Below are 10,036 nucleotides of genomic sequence, written 5' to 3' on the forward strand. Positions count from 1 at the left end.
TATGCGTTTGCGCATGCGCGGGTGCCGCAATACCTTCTGGGAGTTGTAGTCTTATTACCCAGGGCGCTGCAGAGACAAGTTGGAAGAGGGTTTTTGTGTTAAACATGGAACAGTGCAGCACAGTACGGGCCCTTCAGCCCACAATGTTGTGCCGACCTATATAAACCTTATTCCCATTCAATCTATTCCCCTCTCCACCTCCCATAACCCTCTATTTTTCTTTTGTCCATGTGCCCATCCAATAGTCTCTTGAATGACCCTATGGTATTGGCCCCTACCACCACCCCCGGCAGTGCATTCCAGGCACCCACCACTCTCTGTGTAAAAAAACCCTGCCTCTGACATCTTCCCTGAACTCTCCTCCATGCACCTTGAACGGAGCAGTGCTGGGTGTCCTCTCATAATCTTATACACCTCTATCAAGTCTCATCCTCTGTCGCTCCAAAGAGAAAAGCCCTAACTTGCTCAAACATGGGATTGGGGTATCACCCCAGGGAGCCACAGAGTGGCATCGGTGCTGTGTTTTTTATAAAGAGTAACACTAATGATTGATCCATACATGAATGTAAAGGTTTGCACTGTTTTATTATTGTATACAGTCTGTCTTTTATTATGAATAAAATTTATTTTGATATAAAAAACCCTCATGCTCTCCAACCCAGATAGCATCCTTATAAATGTCCTCTGCATCCTCTCCAAAGCTTCCACATTCTTCTGGTGACCATGTGGTGACCAGAACTGAACACAATGTTCCAAGTGTGGTCTAACCAGAGTCTTTTAGAACTGCAACATTATCCCTCAGCTCCTGAACTCAGTCCCCCAGCTAATGAAGGCCAGCACACTATACACCTTCTTAACCGTCCTGTCCACTTGTGCAGCAACTTTGAGAGATCTATGTACTTGGACCTGAAGATCTCTCTGTTCCTCCACACTGCTAAGAATCCTGCTATTAACCATGTACTCTGCCTTCAAGTTCGTTCTTCCAAAGTGTATCACTTCACACTTCTCCAGATTGAACTCCATCCGTCACTTCTCCGCCCAGCCCTGCATCCTGTCTAAATCCCATTGCAAGCTACGATAACCTTCTTCACTATCTACTACACCACCAACCTTCATGTCATCTGCAAACTTACCAATGCATCTTTCCACTTCCTCATCCAAGTCACGTATAAAAATCATAAAGAGCAGAGGTCCCAGAACAGATCCCTGGAACACTACTAGTCACCAACCACCAGGTCAAATACTTTCCTTCTACAACTACCCTCTGCCATCTGTGGGCAAGCCAATTTCGAATCCATACGGCCAATTTTCCATGGGTCCCATACCTCATGACTTTCTGAATGACCCTACCTTGGGGAACATTGTCAAACACCTTGCTAAAATCCATATATACCACATCCACCACACTACCTTCACCAATTTGTCTTGTCACTTCCTCAAAAAACTCTGTTAGGTTCGTGAGACACGACCTGCCCTTCACAAAGCCATGTTGATTATCCCTAATAAGACTATGCTTCTCCAAATGTTCATAAATCCTGTCCCTAAGAATCCTCTCCAATAGTTTTCCCACCACTGATGTAAGACTCACTGGTCTATAATTCCTGGGAATATCCCTTTTACCTATTTTGCACAATGGAACAACATTTGCCATCCTCCAATCCTCCAGTACCACTCCTGTGGCCAGGGAGGACTCAAAAGATCATCATTGTTGGATGTTGAGTGTAGATCTGTTATGTCGTAATTAGTTTTTATGTCAAAGATATACTTTATTCAAAATATACAGTGGATATAATTGGTATGCCTCTCTACATTAATTGTACTATCAATTCAATACATTCTGTTATACTGCATCTCTGCCATTCATGTTTCCTCTTTAAACAAGTCAACGTTGAGTTTATTGTCATATGTGAGTGAGAGAGAGAGAGAGAGAGAGAGAGGAATTGGAGACCACCAGCCCCTTGGAGCGAAACTCAAGGTGTAACACAATCCACACCCATTGAATCATTGAAATTCAGCATGTCCCTTTTGACCCTCGCCAATTTTGTTCAATACACTACAGAAATTATCCTATCCAGATGCACCACGGCTTGGTATGGCAACTGCTCTGCCTGAGACCACAAGAAACTGCAGGAAGTTGTGGATACGGCTCAGCACAACACAGAAACCAGCCTCCCCTCCACAGACTTTTGTCTACACTTTTCGCTGCCTTGGTAAAGCAGCCAACATAGTCAAACACCCTTTCCACCAAGGACATTTTCTCTTCTCTCCCCTTTCATCAGGCAGAAAATACAAAAGCCTAAAAGCACGTACCACCAGGCTCAAGGACAACTTTCATCCATCTGTTATAAGATTCTGGAACAGACCTCTTGTATGATAAGATGGACTGTTGACCTCACAATCTACCTTGACATGGATTTGCACCTTATTGTCTACCTGCACTGCACTTCTCTTTAATCTTAACACTATATTCTGCATTCTATTATTGGTTTTCCCTTGTACTACCTCAATGTACTGATGCAATGAAATGATCTGTATGGGTGGGATACAAGTTTTCACTGTACCTCCGTACATGTGACAATAATAAACCAATTTACCAAATTAGTTTTTTACCTGCCCCTATGAGTTTTTCACCACCCACCAAGAAGAGCTTGAGGCACAGCTGAACCCATATAGCACACCGTTCACGGTGGCACAGTTGTCTGGAATAGCAAAGAAAATCCCTGTCTTTGAGCTGCACAATAATCCACGTGAATTATTTGAAGCAGTCCACCAACAGCAAATGCTACATGGGTTAAATGACAGGGAGGAAGTAAAATTGATAATGGCTTGTCTTAGTTCAGCAGTTCTTTCAGCTTTACCCCACGCCCAAACGAGGGTGGAGGTTCCTTAGACAATATGAAATATGCCATTTTAGCAGTTGTAGGATTTAACGGGGGAGACCCTGTGTTAGTTTTAAATAAGTGTACACAGAGACACGGAGAACACCCGACAGCTTTTGCAAACTACTTACGGCTTAATTTTGAAGGAGTTTATGGTTCAAACCAAAAATAGATAAAGCCTATCTGAATTAATGAGATAGTGCTAGACTCATGCCTTAGTCTCACATTCCTGAAAAGTCCCAACAGGCTTGTGGTATAATAAACAAGTCTTATAATCCGAGCCCTATCAGAGTTTGGAATGTGAGAAATCTTGGAAATTGTTGGGAGCTTTGGTCGATGTGGGGATGTCACAGTTTAAACACGTTGAATGTTTACTCATGTACGATCGATAACTTACAGCATCCTTTTGTTTTAAAGCCTTAAAGTTTAAATATTTCCTCAAAGCTTGTGCGAATGTAGTTTAAGATGTTTTGTTAACAGTTTAACCCTTAAGAGGGGGGATTTTATTGAAATCCACCGGATACTGAAAGGCCTGGATAGAGCGGATGTGGAGAGGATGTTTCTATTAGTAGGAGGGTCTAGGATCCGAGGGCACAGCCTCAGAATAAAGGGACGTTCCTTTAAAACTAGATGAGGAGGAATTTCTTCAACCAAACGGTGGTGCATCTGTGGAATTCATTGCCACAGAGGGCTGTGAAGGCCAAGTCATTGGGTGTATTTAAGGCAGAGATTGATAGGTTCTTGATTGGTCAGGGGGTTAAGGGTTACGAGGAGAAGGCGGGAGAATGGGGGTTAAAAATCATCAGCCATGATTGAATGGTGGAGCAGACTCGATGGGCCAAATGGCCTAATTCAGCTCCTATATCTTGTCATATGGTTATTTTCTGATGTGGACTAAAGGAGTGAATGGTTTATGAGTTGCATGAGGTATGGCCTCTTGTGAGTTCCCCTGAGAGAGAAAGAGAGAATATGTGTGTGAGTGAGTGGAAGGCTGTCAGGTGTTTGTTAAATTTGTTTTGGGAGGATGTTTGAATTAATCCTGTGTTTAAAAGGAATAGGATGTGACTAATTGAAAAATTCTAATTATATAAAATAAATTTTCAGGACCTCATCTATTAAAGAGCCCATGTCTCTTTAAGAAGATGTGTGAATGTGTCAGAGTGTGTGGGAGTCCCACCCATTTATCTTTTCTTTTCCTTTGTTCTTTGGAACGTGTGTTAAAAGTTTTTCACTGTGGAAGTTAATTGTTTAGTTTATGCTTTCAGTTATTTGTGAAGATGCTAAATGAAGAAAAGTACGAGCGAGCGGGGACTTCTGTCTTATCTCTGCTTAAAGTTTCTTTTCAGAATTGATTCGAGAGTGAGAGTGAGACCCGGATTCCACACTGGCCGTGTGGAATCCAGGTGAAGGTGTTAGAAATTGAGGGTCTCTATTCCAGATATGAGATGCCCGCATTTCAGAGAATTTGGGAAAATTGGTGATTGGGAAAATTAAATTGAGAATTTGAAATTGTTTTGAGAGACTGGAACATTTGGGGAGCAATCCTAAGGGTTGATTTTGCTAACAAGAATGTTTTCTTTTTCCAGAGGGCTAAAAGATGTTGCTCAAGGCATTTAACATGCTGATTTTGAGTTTTGGATTTCCCTTGGAAAGCTTGTTTTAATGTAATCATAGTGTTTGTCCTGTAAAAGTGCAAATAGAGTTCAGTTTAAATCATAAACTGGGCCAAACGGCCGTTCAGCATTATCAGCCCTAATCCCCTCACCACCTTAACAGAGCACACACCCATTCGGCTGCTGTTGGATGGTTGAATTAAAATTGTTCAGTTATTCATTCCCATCTTTCATGACACTGTAACTACAGGGTTGAGATAAAGTGGTAAAACGTATTAAAGTCCCTATCTCCTTTGCAGACAATCTTAGTTACAATGGAGAAAAGCATGAGTGTCAAGGGTGGGGACAGTAAATGATCCCAAGGGATCATTTGTGCCAAAACAGATTATAAATTGGAATGGTAAATTGAATGTGAAGTTGTTAGAAGATAGTGGTACACATGCATACTTAAGTAATTTGAGTGCTAATAAAGATTAAGTTGTACTAAACCTTGGTTTAGAGTCTTTCGTTCAATGTATCAGTTGATGGGGTCAACAATAAACTTGAACTTGAACCTGTATTCATATTTTTCAGGGTGTAGGGAGCCATCACCGGCAAGGCCAGCATTTATCACCCATCTCTAATTGCCTCTGAACACAGTGGCATCCTAGGCCATTTCAGGGGACATTTAAGAGCAAATACATGGCTATGGGTTTGGAGTCACATATAGACAGGGCAGGTAGGGACAGCAGAGTTCTTACTTCAAGGCATTAGTGAACCAAATGGGGTTTTAATGACAAGCCAGTATCCACTGCTAAAACAAGCTATTTTCTATTGCTTTTAAATTCCACATTGTTAACAATTTAAATTGCACAGCTGTCACAGTTTGAATTCCAATCTCTGGATTAATAATCCAGGCCTCTGTATTCCTAGCCCAGTATCATGTGGTTTAGTTATGTGGATAGACTGGAGGATCTAGTTTGTTTTCCTTGAAGCAGAAACTATTCCCATTGATGGACAGATCAAAAACTTAAAACAACACAGAATGAAGGTGATTGTCAGAAGAAACTAAAGTGATACAAGGAAAAACGTTTCACACAGAGAGTGGTCAGGTACTGCTAGTATAGTTATGGAGGCAGATTCAATTGTAGTGTTGAGAAGGGAGCTAGAAACATATTTTGTTTAGAATTAATTTCGGGATGTGTGCCAGCATTTATTGCCAATTCCTAATTGCCTTTGAGTAAATGGTGGTAAGCTCCTTCTTTCTGAAAGGGCTAAGGGGCAGAGAGTGGTCTAATGTGATTAGTTGGATTGCACTTGTATAGAGCCAGTATGGCCTCAGGGGGCTGTTTTTTTTATGTTGTAACCATTCTGTAATGTCACTTCAATTAATTACCTTGATGTTGTGCTTCCTATCCTTCTGAATTAATCTCTCTAAAACATCAGCCCACCTTTCCCTTTCAAATGCTGATTGCTAGCTCTGTATTTCCGTTTCTCTTTCAGATGTTCAGCACTTGTTTTCCTTTTATCTTGACAATGAGATCAGTTACCTCACAAGTTGCCATGGAAGAGACACGTCCGCTTGTTCCAGCAGTTGTGAAAGCTTTATGACAATGTGCAACGAAGAGCAGGAATATAGTCTGTGAGTGACAGAGCCAATATTCATTCTTAACCGTGATCACCAAAAAACTGACAGCGATTGATAATCATCATATAATTTTGTTTGTAATCCATACTTTACCACTACAAACTCTGTGAATGACTTCCTATCTTCTTCGTCTGCATATTTAGAGTAAGATGTTGTCTGTATCATAACCCACCCCAAATTCTGCTCAAAATTTGCTGCTGTACATTTGCTCCCAGATCTTGTGCATACATGCCACCTTGACTCATCCCTTCCTTGTGTATTTCCATTGACCTGATCTAGCCCTACTCCCTACCTCCCCATTCACCCACCTTCTTACTTCTTGAACACACCGCCATTTTCCTGTAAGCCCACCATGACGTCAAGACCTCATGCTATGCAATCCTTTTCCTTTACCTCTCGAGCTCCCTCCTCTTTAAGGCAAACCCCATCCCTCAAATGACCTGATAATGTTCCCATGATGCATTTTTCCAATTTAAAGGTGTTACGTAAATTAGTGATATTGAACTTCCACAGCAAGTAGGCTTTAAAACCTTCCAGGTGGTGTGTCACAGGCTGCAAGTGGCACATACATGTCAGGCATTAGAGGATGGTATTGGGATTGGTTTACTATTGTCACTTGTACCGAGCTACAGTGAAAAACTTGTCTTGCATACCGTTCGTACAGATCAATTCATTACACCGTGCATTGAGGTAGTACAGGGTAAAAACAATAACAGAATACAGAGTAAAGTGTCACAGCTACAGGGAAGTACATTGCAGGTAGACAATAAAGTGCAAGGTCATAACAAGGTAGATTGTGAGGTTAAGAGTACGACGCTGGACCTGGGCAATGGCCCAGATGTCTCTCTGAAGAACCTGGAACCACGCCAGCCCACCCGCCCCCAACCCGCCCCAGGAATATCATGGATGTCACTGACACAAGATGGCTGCCTTGTCCCATATAATGTTGTTGCCCTCTAGAACAAACTATTTTGTGCAAACTGCTTTGAACTTCCCAAGGTGGTAAATGGTCTGCTCTTTAATTGCTTCTAATTTACTGTCATTGCGCCCTGTGGCTTACTTGGAAGGATGTCATAAACCTTGCCTTTGCAAAATTATGGTGGAAACACAGGGACTATAATAGTCGGTAAAATTGGGCACCGTAAACTGGGGTTTAATTGTCCAAATTAAAGAGACGACATTGCTTTTGAGAACCTTTTCGACAACGATAGATAAGGGAAAGATGATTGCTAGTTCGTGGTACCACTCATTATGACTATGTAATGAGACATTAGCTATGAATCTCTTCAATTAAACCTAATTGGCACAATGGCACAACTAATAGAGCCACTGCCTCACACCTCCAGAGACCCTGGTTCAATCCCAACCTCAGGCACTGTATGTGTGGAATTTGATCACCTGGGTTTCACAGGGTTCCCCAGTTTCCTCCTGTGTCCTAAAGACCTGTGGATTGGTAGATTAATTGACTGCTATAAATTACTCCTAGTGTGTAGGTGAATGGTAGAGAATGTGGGGGAATAAAATGGGGTGGATGTAGGATTTGTGTAAGTGGTGGTTGGTACAGACTTGATGGGCTGAAGGGCCTGTTTTCATGCTGTATCTCTCTCTATGACTCTAAACTGAAAGACAAACCAGAAGTACACAATGAGGTGATGTTGGGGAAAATTTCAATATCATTTCCTTCATAATGATCTTCCAGTGTGACTCAATTGGTAACACATTTGCCTCTAAGTCGGAACTTTGCGCATTAAAGCCACAAAATCTAGGCCAATGCTCCACTACAATGTTGAGGAAATGCTGCAATGCTGAAGGTTAACCCTGCCCCAATGGGTAAACTGTAACACATGTAATAGTGGCTGTTACCACTTTAAGAATTCAAGCATGTGACCAACTGCTAGTGTATATGTAGTTGATACGCTGTAGACCATTCCAGAAAGGGGAGAAGCTGTGTCTTGAAGAAATTCTGCTTTATACAATATATTATTTTATAAATACCTTTGTTACTTTCTCAGCGATCTCAAGTATCTTAGAGAGACAGAGGGATCTTGATGCAAGATCTAAAACAAAAGGGCAGGGTGTTCTCTTTGATTTCCTTGCCAATAATTATTGTTCAAAGAACATCAGTAAATGATCTGGCCATTATCCCATAGCACTTCAAAGGTGATTTTTGTGTACATATTAGCGATCACTTTCCTCTTGCTTGTTCAGTGGCAATCCTGCACTAATCCCATTTTATTCTCCACGTTTCCGACAACTCCTCCCAGATTCTACCACTGGGAGGCTGATGGGAATGTGGGGAGAGGTGATCTGAAGAGTCAACTGAATTGGTGGGTCTGGAATCACATGTAGGGTGGGTAAGAACGGCAGATCTACCCACCGAAGGAGGTATGTGAATCGTATACGTTCTTATAGGCTATCGAACAGCCCCCTTATACGATAAGATGGACTCTTGACCTCACAGTCTACCCCAACACAGGTTGCACCTCATTGACTATCTGGACTGCACTTTCTCTGTAACTGTAACCCCATATTCTGCATTCTGTTATTGTTTTCCCTTGTACTACGTCGACGTACTAATGTGATAAAATGATCTGTATGGCTGGCAAACAAAGTTTTTCACTGCACCTCTGTAGATGTGACAATAATAAACCAATTTACAACGGCTGCCTAAGATTTTATTCCAAATTTAGACCATAAGACCATAAGATATAGGAGCAGAACTAGGCCATTTGGCCCATTGAGTCTGCTCCACCATTCAATCATGGCTGATTTTTTTTCAACCCCATTCTCCCACCTTCTCCCCATAACCCTTAATCCATTTACCAATCAAGAACCTGTCAATCTCTGCCTTAAATACACCCAATGACTTGCCCTCCACAGCCCCCGTGACAATGAACTCCACAGATTCATCACCCTCTGGCTGAAGAAATTCCTCCTCATCTCAGTTCCAAAGGGACGTCCCTTTATTCTGAGGCTGTGTCCTCAGATCCTAGACTGAAATCCTAGACTGAATGGAAATCCTCTCCACGTCCACAATATACAGGCCTTTCAGTAATTTATTCAATTACTTGAACTTAAATTCCTCAGCTGGCAAAGTGAATTCTTGTCTTTCGATCGGTGACCCAGGCTATTTCATGCTAATCACTTAACCACAATGTCACTGTGTCCAGAGTATTATAGCTTCAATGACTGCAAAGAGCCACCTTTGTAAAGTGCAAGAGAAATCTATTTATCCTCTTTAGGAGATAATTATTGTAAAAGTTAGATCAGTGGTAGGATTCTCAATAAGTAGGAAGGTAAGGGGTTAGCTCTTTAGACACAATATTGTCACTGAAATGACCAAAATTCACTCTTTCAGTTTATAAACTGCCAGCAAGCCTCCGTACAACAAGAAGCTTTATGCAATTTGACTCTTTGATCTTCTTGCCTCTTAAATTTGTTACACATGGCATTTTCCAAGAAAGGCTCTGATTGTCAGTTCTGCTGAGCTACTAAATCATTCAGCAGTCCCACCAAGAAATCTCTAGATGTTCCAAATAATAAAAGAAAACCTGGGATTTGAATTCAGGCTTTGCAAAGTATCCACTATTTGTTCCTGTCTGGCTGGGAAGTCAATGTTCTCAGTAGAACAGCTTTAAGCTGGGCAGGACACACTGCCACTCCTGTGTCTACAAACAAGAATAGCTTTTGGAATCTGGGTTACTGTCAGAATCAGCTGTCTGATTTATGAGTTCCAACTGCTTTTTATAGCTTTCAATGTGCCATAAAACCCAGTGTATAAGCTACTTTTTCAGATTAGATTTAACAACTTTGAAATCCAGGAGAATCTTGTTGCCTCACTCTTGGTTTGACTGACTGTGTCAGCGTTTTCAGCCTTAGCCTCCTTTTTCCCATTGTTTCTCCCATTTTGTGGCTGG

Source organism: Pristis pectinata, chromosome 31 (genome assembly GCF_009764475.1).
Source record: "Pristis pectinata isolate sPriPec2 chromosome 31, sPriPec2.1.pri, whole genome shotgun sequence".
In the NCBI taxonomy this organism is placed as follows: domain Eukaryota; kingdom Metazoa; phylum Chordata; class Chondrichthyes; order Rhinopristiformes; family Pristidae; genus Pristis; species Pristis pectinata.